At 46.0% G+C, this 22766-nt stretch overlaps 1 protein-coding gene and 1 pseudogene across 14 annotated transcripts in view; both read left to right on the top strand.

The window, feature by feature from the left end:
• ATXN1 (ataxin 1) overlaps window positions 1-22766 on the top strand; it is a 416282-nt gene that overhangs the window by 172711 nt on the left and 220805 nt on the right. The window lies entirely within an intron of this gene.
• On the top strand, window positions 1086-4139 carry LOC147580739 (peptidyl-prolyl cis-trans isomerase A pseudogene; annotated as a pseudogene).

Below are 22766 nucleotides of genomic sequence, written 5' to 3' on the forward strand. Positions count from 1 at the left end.
CTGGACCTGGATGCTGTTTGTGTGTGACACGCGTGGCAGGCAGGGGAGCAAGCTCGATTCCTGAGTGGATGTGAGCGCGGGGATCCGTCTGTATGCATCTGAGCGTATTTGTGTGTGCATCCGTGAATATGCGTGCATTTGTGGGGATAGCCACAGACACAACACACGTGCGCCTCTGTTCTGTACATCCTAACACGGAGAGGACACGTTGACGATAATGAGAAAGGGTGACAGGAAACCGTGAAAGTAAAATGCCTTCCGGCAGCCTTTACTGTTGCAACCCAAGTGCACGATGCAACTAACATTGGGTGTGCGGGGAGAGTCTTTGCCTGTTCATCATTTAGAACAATAGTAGGAGTCACATATTAACAGGTTTAAGTGTCAGTAAGTGTCGAAAGATACAAATTCTCTATTGTTGGCAGCTCTTGGAATACCGGCCGGGTATTTTCGTATTGTAGCCCTGCTGGCTTGGAGTTCAAAATGCTTTGGATGAAGAATGTTACAGAGTGTGCTCTCTGCGGCAGAAAACGTGCCCTGACTGTTTGTTTATAATTCCCGAGGACATTTGCAGGTCTGAACTATCACACGCAGAAAAGAAGCGCTTTGTTCGGGAAATACAGGAGGAGCGGCACGAGAAAATCGAATTAAGTGAAGAAACTTCGGGAGCCCATCTTTGATCGATGGTGCTTCTTACGTATTCTTCATGATTCCCTGTGAAGCCATAAAAACTATGAAATTGGATTTGGAAACTGGATTAAGACAAATGGCTCCTCAGACTTTTTTACTTTAGCTCTTTCCAATTTTCCTAGGAAAGCACATAGTCGCTATATAAAGAGTCTGTGTTTACTACATTAAATCTTCCTAAAAAGCGTGCCCTCGAGGCTTGATTTTAAGAATTAGTCTAGAAGATGCAGGGGCAGCCTACACCTGCTAACTGTGTTACAGTATTTGTCTTTAGATATTTTATGTGCACGCTTGCTTTTATAGAGTGAGCAGAATATTGCTTTTCTTTTTCTTTTTTTCTTTTTTTTAATGCTTATTTTTGAGAGAGAGCGAGCATGCGAGCGAGTGAGCCGGGGGGGGGGGGGGGTGGGAAGAGAGAGAGGGAGACACAGAAGCAGAAGCTGGCTCCAGGCTCTGAGCTGTCACCACAGAGCCCGACGCGGGGCTCGAACTCACGAACCGTGAGATCGTGACCCGAGCTGAGGTCGGATGTTTAACTGACTGAGCCACCCAGGCACGCCCCTTGAATACTGTTTTTTTTTTTTTAAAGTTTTTTCTGCCTGTCTCTCACTGTAGACTTCTTTCTCCAGGTAGAGTTTACCATATTCCCATTTGAGCTATTGCTTTACTCCTCCAAATACTTTTTATCAGGGACTCGTAGGTGTTTCACACGAGTCTCTGTTCACTAGACTGTAAACCGCTTGAGAGAAGAAATTGTTTTATTTGTTGTAGCTCTAGCACAGAAGGCAAGGCCCTGAACATTACTTGTCGAATGAATGAATGAATCAGCCACTCAATCAGTCAGTCACTGAATCTGACACCTACCGTGTACCTAGCATTGTCTTAGACCCGAGGGAATGTGTAAGAAGTATAAGACATGGCCAAATCTGCTCTGATGTCGTATAAAAATCTGGCTGAGGGTTAGGACAGCCTGAGTGAGGAAATCATATTGGATTACAACCCCAAAGAAGAACCCATGAGCCCACAGTGATATCAATAAATAATTGAATGAATAAATAAATGAGGCAAAAGAATTCTCCTTACAAAAGAATTCAAGTTAATAAATACATACATGAGAGGCATCATTAGAACTCCTCGCAGTAAATGCCACAGGAAAGTTCCATGGATGGATGCTAGGATTGGTGGGCAAAAGATTAAGCAGAAACGGGATACTTGTAGCATTTTAAAGTATCTCCCTCCAAAACATTTAGTAATTACAAAAAGGAATAGGTCTCTCTACCTGGAGAATCCTCACAGACACGCCTCCACTGAGCGATCAGGGTTAGCATTACCAGGAAACCATATTTGACATTGTATGCCCCTTCACAGGAAATGCTGGGAAGGCCCCCCCGCCTCAGGCGACTGCCGTGCTGTTCTTCCCAGTCATGTGTAACCCCACTCTCCTCAAGAGAAAATATCCAACCCAGTCGAAGGACATTCTAGAAAACAGCTGACGAGTACTCTCCGGAAGTGTCATGGTCTTAACGCTAAGGAAGGGTTGAGGAGCTGTACAGGTGAAAGGAGACCCAAGAGACAGGATGTGTCCATGTCATGTGAAAGCCTAGATTGGTTCCTGAGACACAAAAAGGACATGAGTGGAAAACTGGTGACATCGTCATAAATTCTGTGATTTGGTTGATAGTGTTGACCACGTTTAATATCCTCTGATTATGTAAGACTTGAACATAAAGGAACGCCTAGTGTTAGGGACAAGGCAAGTGTGTACTATTTTTGCAACTGTCTATAAATCTAAATTTATCTTTGTGAAAATCTAGCTGAGGACACAACACCAATCCGCAAGAAGCAATTGCGGAACAATAGGTGACAGCGTGCAACCGAGAATCCGTGGGGGGGGAGGGGGGGCACGTGAGGGTCATTGAGCGCTGAGAAGAAGGGGGCATGGCCGGGGGCACAGGGGTCAGGACAGGTTTCATAGGAGAAGCGCCTTGAGAGGAGGTGTAGAGATGACGGGGGGAGGGGGGACACACAGGGATGGGTCCAGGAGCAGGGAGAGCAGGGACACAGGCTCGAGGGAGGGACGCAGGCGACCTGGGTGGGGTAGGTGGAGAGGCTGGCCGAGAGATGTGGGTGTCATTGCTGGAGAGCAGCAGGAAAGAAAGCTGGGCCCCTGTGGGGAAGACAGAGCAGAGGGTCATGAAGATGTGGCAGACGGGGAGGTGACACAGAGTTTCAAGTTCTTGCTCCAGAAAGTGCCGCCATGAGACAGTACACATGGGAAACCGGTGACAGGGTATCCAGGTGGCTGGGATTTGGGAAAGAGGAGGCCAGGTGAGTCAGGAGTTAGAAATAGGTAATGAGACCTTGCAGATGACGACGCCCTGGAGCCGCCACCCAGAGATGGTCAACTCCACTGTAGTTTCCACCATCGCCATGGCTGGGGAGCCTATGGGCGGCGTCTCCTTCGAGCTTGTTTGTAGACAAAGCAAGGGGAGAAAGGATTTGGGTATAAAGGTTCCTGCCTTCACAGGATTATTCTGGGATTTACGTGCCGGGGAGGTGACGTCACACGCCATAATGGCACTGGCAGCAAATCCGCCTCTGGGGAGAAACTTGATGATGAGAATCTCATGCCGAAGCACACGGGTCCTGGCATCTCGTCCGCGGCAAATGCTGGACCCAACACAAACGGTTCCCAGTTTTTCATGTGCGCTGCCAAGACTGAGTGGTTGGATGGTAAGCGTGTGGTCTTTGGCAAGGTGAGGGAGGGCAGGAATCTTGTGGAAGGCTGTGGAAGGCTTTGGGTCCAGGGACGGCAAGACCAGCAAGAAGGTCACCATTGCTGACTGAGCAGATCTAAAAAGTCTAACTTGCGTTTTATCTTAACCACCCGACCGTTTCTTCTGCGGCTCAGGAGAGCACCCCCTCACGCCCACCTGCTCGAAATATCCTGTAATCTTTGTGCTCTCGTGCATATAGTTCAGCAGGTTTCGTGTTTTTTCCTTACTCCCCTCCACATCTAGCTGGATTGCAGAGTTAAGTGTATGACAATGAAGTGAAAAGATAGCAGCAACAAAGAAATATGTCGTGAGAAGCAATTCGTCCGAGGCCTGGAGTGGGAGGGGTGGGGAATCAGAAGAGGAGCAAGCATCGTATCTAAAAGCATGTCAAGAGGTAGACTCCTAGAACGTCGTGATGGGTGGATGTGGGGCACGAGGAGGGAGAAGTCACAAAGATGATTCCTGGGTCAAGCTCACAGGACAGGTGCCGCTGGTGTCCGTAATTGAAATAATTCATTCAGCAGATATTTCAGTGCCTACGTTGAGGCATTCTGTATTCTAGGTAAAGGAGGATGAAGAAGAGTGTAAATGCGATGTTTCCCTATGAAACACAAGCAGGAAAGCCCATGGCTTGAGCTGGACTGAATGACTTCACAGATGACCGGCTCAGACCCACATATGGTGGTGGGGGCGGCGGGGGGGGGGGGGGGGGCGGGGGTCGTCTCTGTCCTCCAGTTAAAAAGAAGGGAGGGGATTGCTGTCTTCCTAGCAGCAGCCGTGAACTGCGTTAGGATATTTTTCCAGTTGGCGCTTTTCTGTGCTTAATAAAGATGTCAAGCCTACTGTTCAGACTCTACTCACCAAAAAACTCTCTCTAGTAAATCACCATTCTACTTAGGAAAAGCTCACACGTACTCTTTTAACTCTGCCAAGATAGAGATCCCTGGGTCCCAGCGGTCCCAAATACGAAAGCTAAAATACCGTAAAAGCACGATGAACTTGACGGAAGAAAAAATGGAAAGTTAAGTTTGTGTCTCAAGTTTCGAGCTCCTGCTCTTCAGGCACTATGTCTTGGGGACTTGTTTTATATACTGGTGCCCATTGAGCAGACCCTTAATTAATGTTCTCCTGGACGGATTTGGCTATGTCATTCTTCTCTTGGGCTTGTCCCTTCTCCGTGTTTCTTAGGACGGGGTTTCTGTATCCTTTATTCCTTTGCGTTCATCAGAGACTTCACAAATTTCCACCCATACCTCAAAAATGACTATACAAAAATGTCCATTGCTCTCACAGTTGACCTTTCAGTTATGTTTCTTAAAAACTGAGCACTGACCCCCCTTTTTGGTATCTATCAGTGATCAGGTTAAATAGACATTTTACTGAGAATAGGAAACTAAAGAGAAAGTTAACCCCTTTTACGGTTAACTGTAAATGGAGGTCACTTGTATCCTGGCAAGCGTGGAATTGAGGTGGTTCTGATTCGGGTCCAGAACGAAGCATCCTGTGCCACCTTTGCAGCACGTTAACTTAAGCTGCAGGTATCTTCTGAATGGCGAGAACGCTCCGTGAAATGTGAATGGCCTACGCTGTATTTAAGACATGGTTTAAATGGCAATGTGTCTCTTCATACGAATAGACATCTTGTGTGTAATGTAAGAAGGAGTTTGTCTTTTATAGAGTCGACCCTGGTAGTGGCAGAGCACTCTGCGAGGTGACCACGAGGTCCCCTCTGTGGGCCCGTTGTGGAAGCCTATACGTGCAAACTAGGAGGGTAAAGGACCTTTTTATGTTCCTTGTGTCGACTTCAGTATTGTTTTCATCGGGAACATAGTTCTAAATTGTAATTGCAGTTCTAAATTGAATTGCGTTAAATCGTAATGGTTCTATAGGAAGGTTCCATGTACAGGTGCTTACCCTGCCCCATGAGTCTTTCCACAGCGCCATATAATACAGGCCAGTCTGAGTAGAGTGCATTTCCTACGGTGGGGGTCCAGTTGTCCTTTGGTGGCAGAAATGGGAGTCATATGCTGAGCTCAGGGAACCATTCCGGACTTATTCTCGAAAGTTGTGAGGCGAAGGCAGACAGCCCGGTGACCTCAGCCCGGTGACCCCGCAGCAGAGCCTCTTAGGCATTGAGAAACTTACCGGGCTATCCTTTGTCACAGAGTTCTTAGGCGCGTGTTATGCAGATTAGTTCTTTTCTTTATTTATTTAAAAAAAAAATTTTTTTAAATTTTTTTATTTTTAAAAATTTTTTTTTTTTCAACGTTTATTTATTTTTGGGACAGAGAGAGACAGAGCATGAACGGGGGAGGGGCAGAGAGAGAGGGAGACACAGAATCGGAAACAGGCTCCAGGCTCTGAGCCATCAGCCCAGAGCCCGACGCGGGGCTCGAACTCACGGACCGCGAGATCGTGACCTGGCTGAAGTCGGACGCTTAACCGACTGCGCCACCCAGGCGCCCCTAAAAAAAAATTTTTTTTAACGTTTATTTATTTTTGAGACAGAGAGAGACTCTTTTGTTTTTTAGGGCGCCCCACGGGAAGCACGGGAAGCACGTGGTCATGTAATCTAGTGGACCTTTTACAAACGCAACAGAGAGACGAGGGTGGAAAGTGCCAGATAATTGCTGTGGAAGAAACAAGCATAGAAGGCCAAGTTTTAGGAATGAACAAAATCTGTTTAAGGTTAGATCTGAATTTAGAGTTTGTGCCGTCCCCTGTGGCATTGAATAATGAAATAAGGGGGAGACTTAACGGAGCAAGAGGTGGGTGTGGATACACATTCCTTCCTTTCTTCACTGTCTCCACTATTATCTCCCCTTTCGCATTAAAGTAAGTTAAATGAATGAGAATGAAGCGAGCAAGCTGTTTTAACAACTTTCAAGTGCTGTCACTTGTGTGAATTTTGTCATGACAACAACATGATCCTGGTTTTCTTGCCCAGTACACGTGCTTTTGCGACCCTAACCTACTCATGAAATCTGCAAATAATGGGAAAAAGACTTCCTAGGAAAGAGACAAATGGCTGATAAAAAAAAAAAAAAAAAAAAAAATCCTGCTCTTGGCTCTGTGGGTGAGGCCCTGAGATGCCCAGAGTCTGGTTGGCTGAGCAGGGCACTTAAAGTAGGGTTAATGATGTAACTAGTTTACTTACCCAGTTCCCCAAGTAGATTCGATGGAAGGAGAGGGGTTTCTCGTGTTTTAAATATATCAACCACAGTGAAGGAAGTACAAAACTGGAGGCATTAAAACAGCTCAGCAGTGTGGGGCCATTCATTTTAGAGAGACACCATCTGCGTAGATTTTTCAGGGTAGGTCGACATAAAGGACCTTTTCCTGAGATGCAGCAAAGCAGAGAGGACACGGAGAGCAAGAATGTGGCATTCCAACACCGCAGCTTGTCAGAGTTCACTTCCGGTGTTCACAGGTGGGGGTGGAGACCTCCACCTGGCGATGATCCCCAGACCCAGGGTCTTTCCATCTTATGGCTCAGCCGTTCCCTAAGGTCAGTGGGAGACCAGAAGGTTCCTCCGCAGCCTGTTTGACCAGCAGCTGTGGGGGAAGTGAGGCAGTGAAAGATCTCGCTGGAGGCTTGTTACGATCTCTTTTATGTTCCCTTGGCCAGATTTAGTCAGGTGGGCACATCTAACCGCGGGGAATGCCGGGAAATGCCACCCTAAATGCTTGGGAGGTCAGGGAAGTGTGTGGAACACTAACCAGCCTCTGCCACAGCTGGGTACCTTCTGGAGCCTGATGTCAGCCTTTACATCTGGTCCAGCCGTGCCCTGGGGGCATACCTGCATTGAGTACCGGGTATTTCCAGGACACCCCACCCCTGTCCTGGGAAAATCGGGGGCCTGCTGAGTCGGTGTGTCAGGACCCTTTTTTTTTTACATATTTTTTGAATGTTTACTTATTTTTGAGGAAGAGAGAGAGACAGGGTGCGAGGGGGGAGGGACAGAGAGAGAGGGAGACACAGAATCGGAAGCAGGCTCCAGGCAATGAGCTGTCAGCACAGAGCCCCACACGGGGCTCGAACTCGTGAACCATGTGTGAGATCATGACCTGAGCCCACGTTTCATGGACGCTTAACCCACCGAGCCACCCAGGTGCCCCAGGACCCTCTATCCTTCACACCGTCTTCCTCTGAACACACATTCCCTGATGTCATCTTCAGTGGCGGAGGGAAGGGGGGCGGAAAGAGCAAGTAATCACGAGTGGCCCCACATGGAAAGACGAGGAAGCTTCTAAACACGGCCACTAGAGGATGGCATCCTCACCACCATCCTGGGCTTTATCTGTGCCAATTGGTGAGGAAACCGCTTCTACCGAAGTTCTTCGAACTGCACCATCTGGGAGCCGAGTCCTATTAACATAACTAAATTCCAAAGGAATTCCTGAAATCATCTCAGTCCTTCCAAATGTCCCAGTGTCTGTGTTCTGTCCTCCGGGCTGCGTTGTAGCCCCATTCTGCTCTCCGGAGCTTGTATCTCCCACCAGACTCTGAAACAGGTGTTTACTGAACTGAACTATTGGTAAGCTTTTGATGTCACATGACAAAAAACAAGAAGGGGAGTTTGGGGAAGGGGGGTTGGGGTTAACTATATAAAATTATTTCGGGGGCGCCTGGGTGGCGCAGTCGGTTAAGCGTCCGACGTCAGCCAGGTCACGATCTCGCGGTCCGTGAGTTCGAGCCCCGCGTCGGGCTCTGGGCGGATGGCTCAGAGCCTGGAGCCTGTTTCCGATTCTGTGTCTCCCTCTCTCTCTGCCCCTCCCCCGTTCATGCTCCGTCTCTCTCTGTCCCAAAAATAAATAAAAAAAAAAAAAAAAATTATTTCGGTGCTCTATTACATAGGTTGGGATGAAGTATTTAGATGGGGGGTTGGGGCAAAGTTGGCGGGTGGGAGGAAGTCTATACAGAGAGGAAGGCAGGGGCACCTGGGCGGCTCAGTCAGTTAAGCGTCCGACTTCGGCTTGGGTCATGATCTCACAGTTCATGGGTTCGAGACCCACATCGGGCTCCGTGCTGACAGCTCGGAGCCTGGAGCCTGCTTCGGATTCTGTGTCTCCCTCTCTCTCTGCCCCTCCCCAGCTCACACTCTGTGTGTGTGTCTCTCTCTCTCAAAAATAAACATTAAGAGCCTAAATAAATAAATAAATAAATGAGAGAGGCAGGCAGATGCCAGAAAAACTTAGGAAGTTCCAGGTCAAGAAGAAGAAATGTCCTTCTTCTCCCCGACCTGCTCTTGATTCCTGTACCTCCTGTTCCCTGCCCGCCACAGGAACAGCTTGCTTGAGAGCTGTCAGTACCGAAATTTGCCTGCATCACGGGCTTAATAGCTCTTGTTTGCCTTCCTACAAAACCAAGCACTATTTATAAGCTTTGCTTCTCTGAGAAAACGAGTTTGGGGTTCCAACCAACTGACTTACAAATGAACTTTCTGTACACAGCTCATTCATAAATTGAGGACTGCTTGTACTGGGCTGGTAACCCAGAGATAACATTTATCTGTGCTTTATCAGTACGGGCTTGTCCAGCTAACTTACGTTTACTCTTCTCTGCATTTGTTTTCATGATAGCCTTGCTCTTAAAATTTAATACTGTATGTTTGGAGAAACATTTCCTTTGGAGGTGCCTCAACTATTCTTGTGAATTGGAATGGTGATTTCATTTTATCTACCAATTTATCTTTAGTAGGATTCATGGCTCTGAAAATCTTTTGTGCAGGGAGTCTGTAAATTGTAGAAAAATTGAGAACGATTTAAAGGAAGTAGGGGAAAGAAAGAATTCTTTTCTTGTATTACCCCGGGTTGTCAGATATCTTGCAATGTAATTCCTGTGTTGGTTTGTAAAGGTTAAAGAACGCTGAAGTTTATAATTCCCTTTTGCGTATGTGTTCCACGCGTACAGGGGAAAAATCTGACACATCAAAACAACATGCCTTAACGTAAAAGCAAAAGTTCTGAGCATTTTATGGTTTGTCGACACATAGACATACATAATTCGTGGATTTTTATATTTGCTTTTACAAATACCCGATGAGTCAGTTATTTGTTCATGGAGCCAATTTGCAGATTACAAACTTTGTTTATTGCAAATCTGTTTGTAGGTGTAATGCATGCACAGAGCTGTTCTTGGTGGCATCATATTGTAATGCAAAAAGGTAAAAACCCTGGTCTTAGAGATGCTCCTTCTTAGGAAGCGTACAACCCATATCCAAGTAAAGAATTCTGCTCTTAGCAGAGCAGCTGACAGAATATGATCACAGATGTTACGGATGCTGTTCTGTTAGAAAGCAGAGATAGAATGCCTAGGACAGGGCAAGATTGTCATAGGTTGTCAAGGTGATGTGCTGCTGTATTAAAAAGAATACTTTGTTCCCCCCTCACAATGCACCCCTGCAATGGTAGGAAACTGTTTCGGCTCTTAATCTGCTTTGCACTTGAGGCTCAGATTCCGATACTGGTGTAGTTAAAATTTAGTGACTAGCAGTCATGTTTAATGGTCTTCCCCTTCTGTTTATTTTTTTTTTTAATTTTTTTTTTCAACGTTTATTTATTTTTGGGACAGAGAGAGACAGAGCATGAACGGGGGAGGGGCAGAGAGAGAGGGAGACACAGAATCGGAAACAGGCTCCAGGCTCCGAGCCATCAGCCCAGAGCCTGACGTGGGGCTCGAACTCACGGACCGCGAGATCGTGACCTGGCTGTAGTCGGACGCTTAACCGACTGCGCCACCCAGGCGCCCCTTCCCCTTCTGTTTACAACCGTACTGTGGCCCTGGCTAGAAACATTTCCTTTTAGTTTCAAGTTTATGTATTCTGTTGTATCTTTGGCTGATTTTTCTTTCCTGTCAAAACTATGAGAATAATTTTGATGTCATGATCTTCCTGCCCTCTCCAGCCTGCAATCACTTTCCCCCAAATTGTCCTTGTAGATTTCAGGACACCTTTATATTAAATGATCAGTCATTGACTAATACCTTTGAAAGGATTTTACAGAAGCTGAACTGCCAAGCTGTAGTTTAACACAAAGAAGCCCCCGTGAGCGTGAAAGAAAGCCCTTTATGAACTGTAGAGTAGTGCGGAAAAGTCAGGCATTATAATTAAATACTGTCAGGTTATTACTGAGCATTGACTGTCAAAACATGTAAAAGACAACGTATATTTTCCCATAGGTACACTGCTTATAATGTTTTGAGAGTAGCTAGAAGTTACTCCAATACTATAAGGGAGTATCTGGCAGGGAAAGAAGGGTGAGGAATCCAGAGTTTTAAAAGGCCAACAAAAATCATTAATTAAGGGAGAACTCTTGAAGCTACCTCTTTAAGACCCCACCGGAAACCTGATATCATCTGAATTTCTCCTCCTTATCCAAACAAAAGCAGAATAGGAGCTTGCACTTCTTTCTGGATGCAAAAACATGAAATGCTGAATGTTAGAAGAGAAATAATTAAGTTTAATGGATTTCTGTTTTATGACCAGCTCAAGTTTACAGCTTTCTAGATATCTGGAGAGACGCGAAAGCTTTATTGTTGTTATTCACCTTAAATCTTATATAATCTGCTCTTAATTTCCAATGTCGTGAAAAATACTTTTTCTCTCTTTCTGGACACTTCGCCCCCACCCTCCTACCCCCCGCCAGCGCCCTGCCAGAGAAAAAGAGCCTGTAGTTTTCAGCAGTGATACTGCTTGGATTCATTTGTAGATGAAACATACCAAGTGGGGTGGGAACTTCTTCATGAAAATTGGGCCCAATGGGCTATGTGACAGTCACTGAACATGCTTGTCTTAGTAGAAATTTATCTTTTACAGCTGACACGCCATTGAACAGAGTAACCTGTTATAAAACGTGGCACTTAATCATTTGTGTTGTGTCTTCAGCCCTGAACATCAAAGCTGAAACATATGAAGAGACGTTCTTGACCTTTAAAGAGACTTCATTAACCCTGTGTATTAAAATGGTTTTCAATGAAAGTCTTTGAGAAATGCTTTCGTAGTTGATTTCTGGAATGCTCGGAGAGTAAAGGCTGTTTGTGTGTGTGTGTGGGGGGGGGGGGAGGAGTTGGGGGGGTCAAAAGCCAACATTACCCAGAGACCTTACAGAGTCATGCCGAAATAATAATAATTGTTGTTGTTACTGTGATGATGATTATTATTGCAAATGAGTAAATTGGCATTCTGATTTCTTAGTTTGAGTATTCCCTGAAAATCACTGTTGCCTCGTGTGGAAAAGGTGGACTTCCTGGGACCAATAATATTATGGAGGTCGCGGTGCAGGCAGTTATTGGCGTGTTTATCAGATAAACCAGACATCAAATGGGCCATGGGCTGTGGTTCTTCAGTACATTATCCTGGCAATTTTTGTTCCCTGAAGAAAATCATGGTGCCTGTTAACCAGAGTAGTTTGGAGAAGGCATGGCTTTTAGGTACCCCGTTCCCATGATTTGGAGAAGCCAGAAGGCAAGGCTCCAGAGCACCCCGTCAGTATTTTTTCATAAGCTTTAAACTGGGTATGAAAAGGCCTGTCCACTTCAAAGCTTTTGCCTGGGAAGATCAAGCAGAGATTGATTTTTAGCCACTGTGCTCATGGGGGAACAGAATGCAGTAGCCAGGATTGAAAGAAGCAGATAGAAAGAAAAAGCGAAGTAAGCTCTCGGGCACCCACCTGACAGTGTCTCCAGAGGAAAAGGATCGATATCTTCTGATATTCATAGTTAAAGAAAGGGCTGGAATTCTACCTTGCGTATGCTCTACCCGTCAGGACCTCCCCCCCCCCCCCCTCAGGGAAGACAAATATTCTTTATTCAGGAAATGGGAAGCAGGAAACGTTAAGGGCTGTCTGGCAGGTCGTTTTGCTACATTCACAGAGTTGTGCCTTTGTCACCTGCCCCCGAAGGAAACCTTCTAGACATTAGCAGTCACTTCCCATTTTCCCCCAGGCCTTCACCCCCAGCTCCTGACAACCACCCATCTGTTTTCTCTCTTTGTAGCTTGGACTCTCCTAGACATTTCGTATAAATAGAATCACACGGGATGTGGGCTTTTGTGCCCAGCGTCTTTCACTTAGATAATGTTTCCAAGCTCCATCCTCACGGTGGCAGGTAGCAGGTCGGTGGCTGGTTTCTGCAGCCCTTCCTTGCTCTGACTGAATAATATTCCCCTGATAACCATTGGAAGTGCTTCTACTTTTGGCGTTACACGAATAATGCTGCTGTGAACGTTCCCAAACTAGCTTCTGTGTGGGCATGTTTTCATTTCTCTGTGCAGCTTACTTTTTTTCCAAGTTTATTTACGAAAGAAAGAGAGAGCGTGTGCACGGTGCAGGGGGGGGAGGGGACAGAGAGAGAGGGAGAGAGAGAATCCCAAGCAGGCTTCCGACACGGGACTCGATCTCATGAACCGTGAGATCATGACCTGAGCCAAAATCAAGAGTCGAACGCTTAACTGACCGAGCCACCCAGGCGCCCCATCTGTGTTGCTTAGAAGACATTAAATGGGGGCGCCTGGGTGGCTCGGTCGGTTAAGCGTCCGACTTCGGCTCAGGTCATGATCTCACGGTCAGTGAGTTCGAGCCCCGCGTTGGGCTCTGTGCTGACAGTTCAGAGCCTGGAGCCTGTTTCAGATTCTGCGTCTCCCTCTCTCTCTGACCCTCCCCCATTCATGCTCTGTCTCTCTCTGTCTCAAAAATAAATAAACATTAAAAAAATTTAAAAAAAAAAAGAAGACATTAAATGATTTTTTTTTTCCTTTTCATACATCGGTTTGCTTCACTACGGTCTCTTCTTATCTATCTCACTCTCCTCAAAATAATTTTCCTGAAGAAGGTGGTTGTAGAACAGCAAGAACCTCAATTAATTTGTTTACTAATCACCAACCACCAGACTCTCTCCTAAGCACCCCACATGTGTTCCGGCATTTCTCAGATGGCCTTACTTTCCAGACACCATGGAGGGGGTTTCGACGGGCTCCGGGCTCCCCTAAAGCCTGAAGCTATGCAGCCGGGATGTGGGAGGAGCTGGGATTTGGACCCGTATCCATTGCTCTCTTAACCGCAGAACTCTCTGCTGCCTTCCTCATCATAAGATTAACCCACCTGTTCAGGCACCTGTTCACCTCTCAGAGCGTTCTTCTTTTCATGAGCCTCCCTCTGACTTGGCCGTGGAAAGTAAGAAATGTGGTTCAAGACTCTTTATCGGGTGCCCCCCCCCCTCTTCCTTGACAGAATGACCATTTCCCTCTTTGTTTGAGTGAGGTGCTCAGTTCCAGCCTGGCTCTTTTTTTTATTATTACATTTTTTAATGTTTATTTATTTTTCAGAGAGAGAGACAGAGACAGAGAGAGACAGAGAGAGAGAGAGAGAGAGAGAGACAGGATCCAAACTGGGTTCTGGTGATAACAGCACAGAGTGGACTCGAACTCACAAACCATGATGAGATCATGGCCTGAGCCGAAGTCGGACGCTCAACTGACTGAGCCATCCAGGGGCCCCCACTCTCTGTCTCCTCACCTTAACCTCACCTCCTTCATGCCAGACCCGCACATACTGCCACACCCATGACCTGTTTATCAATTCGATCCAACCTGCTATGCACCTGTCGAAATCTCAGAATCTCAAACAAGGCCACTCCCTTCTCTGGGCACAGCCTGGGGCCGCCTGCTTTTTCTCCCCTCCCCCGTCCTCCCCTTCCCAGTCTCTTCAAAACCTATCATCACTCCTGCCTTCTGCACAAGAGTATTTATTCCTCTTGTTTTTTGGAAATCTCGAGACGTAAATCCTTCACCTGTCTCTTCTCTTCAGTTCTGTGCCAGTCCCACGGCTCGAGCGTTCCAGTGGGTCTGACCTCCAGTATCAGATACGCCACACCAGATACCCAAGGCATCAGGAACTCAGAGGAGTCTTTTTGGAGACTACCCGAGAGTTTATAGAATTCTTCCGATTTTATGCTTTCAGCAGTTTCTCTAAGTCATATACAAGCTACACTAATTCTCACTCCTGTTCCCTCCTTCATGAACGTGGAAGAGAACATAAAAATGTCATTTGTCTCATCTGTAGGAGAGGATAGATTTTGGACTAAAATAAAGTTGGGGGTTACCTGTGAATTTCAGCAACCCCTGCGCTCATGGCTGTCATGGCTAAGGAGGCATACAGGGGAAGCCTTGCCCGCTCTTTTGTGATGATAGATGTGCATCGAAGGGAATCCGAACGTTCCACTTGACAGAAGAGGTTACAAACAAATGGATTTGCTACAGGCTCCGCGAGAGAGGTAAAATGAGGAATTTTGGTGGAGTCTGAAACCCTTCACTTTGGCCGGCCCGTCACTGCTCACCAGGCTGTTCTGCCTGAGTGCACAGGGCTCCTTCGGAGGGGAGTCGGAGAGGGGACGGGTGGGTACAGAAGGTGGGTCCATCCTTCTATCTTTACCCTCCTCTCCCCACCCCCTTAGAATGAGCACATTAAGGGAATGTCTGGTGAATTCACTACAGTGTTTATCAGGACATTTTTACAGCTGTTTTGTTCTGAACTTAACCGATGGCCAATGAGAGACTTAATAATTCAAGTGAGTAGAAATAGGCAAAATTGGTCTGTTTTGTATCCTGAGGATAAATCTAAACAAACCTACCTAGTTGGGACGCGTCCAGCTGTCGCAGCAGCCCCATTTGAATGAATTATGAATGAATTGTGAAAATCCATCTGGTCTTGGAGGGTAGTCCTGCCCACTCTGGAGGTACGGGGGCGCCGGGGTGGGGGAGGGTGGCCTTACAAAAGCCCCACATGTAGGAAGCTCCACGGAATGCATCTGTTTTGCAGAAGTTGAATTGGTCTCCTGGATGGTCACTTGGGAGGACTTTTGTATAACTATGTTTTTCTTAAATATGCCTATATTAAAAATAACCCCCAGATCTCTTGAAAATTAGATCCCATATTTTGTTCATTTCGTATCCGTGTCCTTGCCATACTTGTTTTCTTTCTTTTAACCACAAATTTGTCTTAAATCACTAAATGTATAGAAGGGGCACAGTAGATGTCCACAGAAAACTAAGTCTCTTGTTTCTGTCTCCGAGGCATCCAAATTCGCTCCTGGAAGCAAGCTCCATTAACATTTTCTTTCTTACCATTACTGTTATTTTGAAATACCGTTCGGATTATTTTATAACTATATAAGCAAAACTGGGTTCTTGTTTTTTTAAACAACGTTTACACCATGCACACTATTCTGCTCTTTGCCCTTTTTTTTTTTTTTTAACCTAACTGTGTATCCTGGAGTATCTTTTTGTTAGAACGTAGAGAGTAGCCTTATTCTTTATAATATCTAAATTGTATTCCATTGTATGGTCCTGCCACACTTTATTGAGTCCCACATTGACGGACTTCTGCGTGTTTCCAGTTATCTGCTACTATGAACAAAGCTTCGGTGAATTACTTTCTATAAATAGCATTTGATATGTCAGCAAGGATCTCTGGAGGAGAAATTACTCAAGTGGAATCAAAAGGAATGTGCAGCTTTAATTTTGGTAAGCCTTGCCAAATTGCCCTCCAATTTGGCGCTCTGTACCAATGCGTGCTCCCACTAGAGCTGCGTGAGTGTGCCTTTTCTCCACAGACAGTGTGATTAAACTTTGTGGTCTTTGCCAACCCAAGAGGTGAAAAAATACTATCTTTTAGTAGCTTTTAATGTGACTTTGCTCATTATAGCGATGATTGAATATGTTTTCACATGTTTAAGTGCCATTCTCATTTGCTTTTCTAAAAAATGTACGTTCACATTCATTGCGCGTGTGTTACTGGGTTTTTGGTCTTTCCATCGAATCGATTTTTAGGGGCACTTAGGAGCTCAAGAAAACTAGTCCTTTTGTCTTCTACTTTTTTTATTTATCTGTTTCTTTTTTTGATCTATTTTTTTTTCATGCGGGATTTGTTTTTAAAATTATGTTGCCTAGGGGCGCCTGGGTGGCGCAGTCGGTTAAGCGTCCGACTTCAGCCAGGTCACGATCTCGTGGTCCGTGAGTTCGAGCCCCGTGTCGGGCTCTGGGCTGATGGCTCAGAGCCTGGAGCCTGTTTCCAATTCTGTGTCTCCCTCTCTCTCTCTGCCCCTCCCCTGTTCATGCTCTGTCTCTCTCTGTCCCAAAAATAAATAAACGTTGAAAAAAAAAATTTAAAATTATGTTGCCTTATCAGATTTTTTTTTTTTTTTTTGGCTTTTAACTTTTTGATCTACTTAGGCCTTCTCCAGTCGAACATTATATTTAAAAAAAAATGTGCCCCTCCCCCATTCATGCTCTATCTCTCTCTGTCCCAAAAAATAAATAAACGTTGAAAAAAAAATTAAAAAAAAAAAAATGGGGCGCCTGGGTGGCGCAGTCGGTTAAGCGTCCGACTTCAGCCAGGTCACGATCTCGCGGTCCGTGAGTTCGAGCCCGGAGTCAGGCTCTGGGCTGATGGCTCAGAGCCTGGAGCCTGTTTCCGATTCTGTGTCTCCCTCTTTCTCTGCCCCTCCCCCATTCATGCTCTATCTCTCTCTGTCCCAAAAAATAAATAAACGTTGAAAAAAAAATTAAAAAAAAAAAAAAAGGTCTCCTGGGTTTTTGCTGAGTATTTTTTAAGTCATACCTTTTATTGAGGTATAATCCATGTACCATACAATGTACTCTTTTAATGTGCACTAGTTAGTGGTTTTAGTGCATTTGCAGAGTTATGTAACCATCACCACAATCTAATTTCAAAACGTTTTCATCGTCCCTCAAAGAAACCCCCGTCCCCATCAGCATACCCCATCCATACCCTCCCTCCCCAGCCCTCAGTAACCACTAATCTGCTTTCTTCATTGGTTGTGCCTATTTGGAAGCCTTCATATAAGGAGAATCGTATCACATTTAGTCCTCTATGACTGGCTTCTTCTACTTAGCATCATATTTTCACGGTGCTTTCTAGGATTTTTACGTTCCTCAGTAGCATTTAATTGTTTTTCATAGATCTTGCCTATTTCTCCTCCAGTTTATCGTCTAGGTACTTTATATTTTCGCTGCCATGAAAGGTGGGGACATCTTTTTCCTGGCTGTCACTGAGGAAGGCTACTGAGTTTTGCATGTGACTTTTGTTAATTACCTTACGGGATTCTCTAAGTGTCTACCATTGCTGTTCAGCTGGCTCGCTCAGATTTGCAGCCACAGCATATGCAAGTAATGCTTTTACTGCCTCTTTTTCTGACTTTATACCCCTTTTTTTCTTTCTCCTTGATAATTAAATTGGCTAATTCCACCAGAACAGTGTTAAATCACAGCGATGATGGTGGACAGCCTGGTGGTGTTTCTAACGTTAATGGAATGCTTCTGATGTTTCCCCATTAACAGCGAGGCTGCCTTTGGGGTTGGGTATGTTTAATGCCCATTTGGTGTTTGCGGGGCTTTCCAATGAGCAGAAAGCAATTTGGAAGAGCTGGGTCTGACTGAATTGTTTGCAGAGGTGACGGTTGCTCTCCTAACTCTCCCGCAGGGATGGAGTGGTAGGCTGATTTTCCTCACCAGCACTGAGGAGTTTGAGTGGGAAGTCCGTGCTGTAAAGGAGGAAGGTAGCAATTACACTCCAACCTCGTGCTATTTTTCTTTTTCCAATCAAGTGAAAAGGCTAAGAAGCTATACGAACATGTAACACCATATTTACCAATCCGTGAGGATTAAATGAGGGCTTTTGCTAAAGGAGATATGGGGGAGAGGAGGGAGAAAGAGACAGAAAGGAAGAAGATGTAAAAATGTCATTTTCTTTACTGTCCCAACACCCCCCCCCCCCCCCGATTAAGCCATGTGATACACCGAAGTATTTCTGAGGTCAAAACCCTAATTGTCAGCACATACGATAAAGGGTTTCAGAAAAGGCTAAGCAGAAATAGTGAAATCTTTTGCCATTTGTAAGCAGAACTGACAAATAAGGAGTTCCAAATATTGAGAAATCCTTGAAGGGAAAAGGAATTCCTGTTCAAACATGTTTACATGTTGATTCTTTTTGATGTTGCCATTAAGAAAGTGTTTGGATCTCTCGCAAAGAAACCGGAGAGGTATTTTATGTGCTAACCCTGAACCTGACATTAGTAATAAGTACTAGGACGGACTGTCCCTTGCATTAGCACAGCTCGAAAACAAGCAGAAGACAGTGACAGTTGAGGCTTTGATGCTGGTTGGAAACATTTAATACACAGAGTTGGTGAGTTGTGGTTAAAAACCAAAGGAGTTTAGACTGGCTCTACAAATGACAGAAACTGACGGGTGATTCTGGGGACTCACTGTGCCATCGTCTGTACGATATGCAGGAAAGAGAAAGTCGCGGGGAGTGAATAGACCGCGTGGGTATGCCCACCCAGAGGACATGCCCACCCCTGACCGGCATCTGCTGGCCTCACGCCAGAGCCCCGGATGTGACTTTCACATCGCAGGAAATCCCCGCTCTGGGCACATGTCTCGAGCATGTTTCTCACCTTCTTATTGGGTGCTGAGGAGGAAAGAGCTTGGAGCAGAAGCATCTGCCGTTTGCTGACTGTGTGAACTCGACCAAGCTACTGGAGCTTTCCGAGTGAGTTTAGCTGCTCGTCTGAAGTCATGCCTCCGATTCAGGATTTGTGCAGATTTCTTAGCGATGCACACGTCTAGTACAGCCTGGGGCCTTGTGGAGAGCAATTGCTCCATAAGTGTTTATAGACAGGCCAGAGGAAGCAAGGGCAGAGGGACAGAAGGAAGAATTCCATGTGTCAAGTGCCATGACCCTGATACGCAGAGAGTACTGGGGAAGCTCATAAAGGGAATCACATCCAGGACTGGAATGGAGAAGTGTTTATAGGAAAGATGTCTCAGAGAGATGAGTTATGAGGAAAAAGCAGGCAATGTGGTCTAGGGAATGCAGAGAAGGCCAGCATTTTCAAGGGCGTAGGCTTCAGGGAATCAAGGAGTCTGAAACCCAGGGAAGCGTTAGTAAGAGACTATGGCCGAGGCGGTGAGAAGAGGTGGGCAGCGGGACGGAGCAGTGGCAGCCCTCGGGTTGTGTAGGGTCTTCTTTGTCACACTCGGAGTGTGGCTACGATGGTGGTGGCTGGAAACATGAGGGCACAGCTTCATTCACATTTTCGAGACCTAGCCTCAGTGTCTGTGGGGCGGGTTTAGGAACTGGCGGGAGGGAAGGGGCTCTGAACCGTGGCAATGATTTCTTCCATATTCCCCACAAGTCGTGGCTCTGTGCTGAGCACATAGTAGGCTTTTCAAGAAAGACTTCTGGATGGACTTGAACAAAAGCTGTCATTTTGCCCGGATCGCCTTTTTCCATGATTCACTTGCTTTACAATTCATAGAGTATTCTCATGTGGATTTGATCATTCCCCCCCCAAGTTATTTTTCACCCTTGGTTAAATTATCTTAAACCGTGCGTGTCATGGCATAAACATACCCTAATCTACTTACAGTGTATCGTGCAAGCGTCAGTGTTCTACAAGAGATCTTACGTAAAGGGCACTAGCCTAGAACTGCATGAAAATTACTACTCACTGGGTTGCCCTCTCCCACCAAAAAATGGTGTATGTTCAGAGGGATAATTGTTCCCAGCCCTAAATGCTATAGGCTTTGCTCACACTTTCTTTCAAAGCTTTCCCTTTTTAAAGATTCTTTCAAACCTCCTCGGTCTCTCAAAGGAGAAAGCTATTAAAGCTGTTAGCTCCTGATTGACTTTGAGCAGAGCAAAGTCTCATCACTGCAGAGACAGTCTCATCACTGTCTCATTCAGGGGAGATGATGCTTTCCTAGTTAGGATGGCCACAGGCAGTAACTGTGGCCATGGGCCATGGAGGACCACGGTCAGTGCCAAGTGGAGTAGGAGATGGTGGTATTGACCGTGGATTGGAGGAATAAATAAAACACTGGGTTTTATATTCATCCCATCAACTAATATTTTTTGAGATGCCACTGTGTGCCAAATAGGGTGCCAAGGACTAAAGATGCTAAAGCAGGACAAGAGGAAACTGGTCCCTACCCTGTGATGCTACATTATGGTTATTGTAGCAGAGGAACAAGTGACTAGTCAATTACAATACCTTGTGATCGATAGCATGAGAGAATATAGTGGAAGCATCTAGGAGGGACACCTGATTCTCACTTGGAAGGCTGTGGGAGACCATGATGAAAATTCAGACAGTTTTGTAAATAGGAAGAGGAATAAGATATACCTTAGAGAGTTTGAGGGTGATGGTTTTTACCTCAAAAAATGGGCATAGTATGGATTTTGCTATGGATTTATTACGGACTTTTTTTTTTTTTTAATTTTTTTTTTTTCAACGTTTATTTATTTTTGGGACAGGGAGAGACAGAGCATGAACGGGGGAGGGTCAGAGAGAGAGGGAGACAGAGAATCGGAAACAGGCTCCAGGCTCTGAGCCATCAGCCCAGAGCCTGACGCGGGGCTCGAACTCACGGACCGCAAGATCGTGACCTGGCTGAAGTCGGACGCTTAACCGACTGCGCCACCCAGGCGCCCCATATTACGGACTTTTAATAAGTCCATCAAAATGGCCTTTGGGTCATGCAGTATGTGGAACGTATGCTTGGCGGCCATGATGTGAGTCGACAGGGCCGGTGTTCTCCTCAGACCCAAACTGTGGTGTTTTGTTTTGTTTTGTTTTGTTTTGTTTTGTTTTGTTTTGTTTTGTTTTTACTGTGTGTCTTGATATTGTCAATTGACCAAGAAGCCCAAATCCCAGAGGCCCATGGCCCGAAGGAGTGGAATCTGAATAATATCTCTGAAGAGATCTATGGGTATTGGTATATGTGCAGTTGCCACAGGGAACGTTCCTGAAATCGAAGCCGTTTTGCTCTGTGTGGTTTTTAACAACTTAGTATTCTGTCATCTGGAACACACGGGGTGGCCTCACCCTTGGACAGAGGAGCCCAGGTCAGGTTGCCCCCAGTGAGAATTCAGCGTCTGATGGAGGTGCTGTCCTGAGCATGAGGGATGGCGGACAGTTGTGGAAACCCAGAGTGTGTTTGAACGGCACCAGTGTGGACCAGCTGGATGAGACGTAAGGGTGAGACCCCCCCCCCCCCCCGCCATGAGACAACATTCTGATCGGGTCCTGGATAGTGGACCGCAATGGCTTCTGCCACAGCCGAGATGAACGTTGAACGTGGGCCGATGGAGGTGGGCTTGTGGAGACTATGAGTGTCTTTCTAAATTCGGCGTGTGGAGAGGCAGGCCACCTACACTCTAGATTTTTGTGTTTGGAAGCTGTGTCCGGAAAAGAGCAGCAGAATTCTTCTACCTTATAAATGATGCTTTATTCAAAACCCACTGTATGAATTAATGTGCGTCCTCTCTGGGAAAGCAAAGATTTTCACACTGTTGTTTCTTTTGAAGTAGCAGAACGGCAGTGTAACGGGAAGACACATTTATTCCTCCTAAATGGTATCTTGGAGATTCTTCGTCTGTCTTTGGGAGGAAACGCCCTACCACATAGTCTTTTGGGAATTCAGGGGCTACTTGCTGTTTAGAAATGGAGTGAGTTGCTTAGAGCGAGGAGTGCGAGTTGTTTTGGGTTCAGGGGCGTGGGATGCTTAAAACATGTAGCAGTTCAAGAATCTTATTCTGTTTCTAGAGCCAGCCTCTGCAGGTGCAAGGTGGCAGCTTTGATTGGCAAGAAAGCCATTGCGTCTTGTCATGGAGCGCGTGTGTCCTTGGATGGTGCCTAGCGACACCGCCCCAGCCCTCCCACCACCTATGCACACGCGTGCCTTCTTGAACACGCTTAGATGCATCCTGTAGTTAAGAGCCCAGGCACAAGTTAGAGAGGAATGACTAACACAGAGTTTTTTCTTTTTTTTTTTCCAATTAAAGACACTGCTCTTTTTGCTCTGCCTCTTGAACATGACTTCTCTGTTACTCGTTTATTTTCAGTCTCCTCAAGGGAAATGTCGATTTTTCAGACCCGCCACGTTTGGTAGAGTCACAGAACGTTAGAGCTGGAAAAGCCCGTAGAGCTCTAACACGCCCAGTAGGAAGTGCGAGCAGGATCGCCGTGTCGAGATGCCCAGCGGGCGTTCTGAAAAACGTCTCTGGATCTTGGAAGAGCGGTCAGGGCCGGACTTGTGGGTTTGCGAGTCCCTCCCTCAGAGGCAACAGCAGCAGATGCATCTGATGGGGTCATTCCCCTGCTCAAACCCTTTGGAAGCACCTTCACGTTTGACAGAGTCCTTGCAATTACTCAGAAAGGCCTTTGAGACCCTCCCAAGGTGGCCTCCCTGTTCGCTTTCCATCTCATCTCCTGCCACCGCCTCC

The sequence above is a fragment of the Puma concolor genome, chromosome B2, assembly GCF_028749965.1.
Source record: "Puma concolor isolate L17-30 chromosome B2, mPumCon1.1.hap2, whole genome shotgun sequence".
Taxonomy (NCBI): Eukaryota; Metazoa; Chordata; class Mammalia; order Carnivora; family Felidae; genus Puma; species Puma concolor.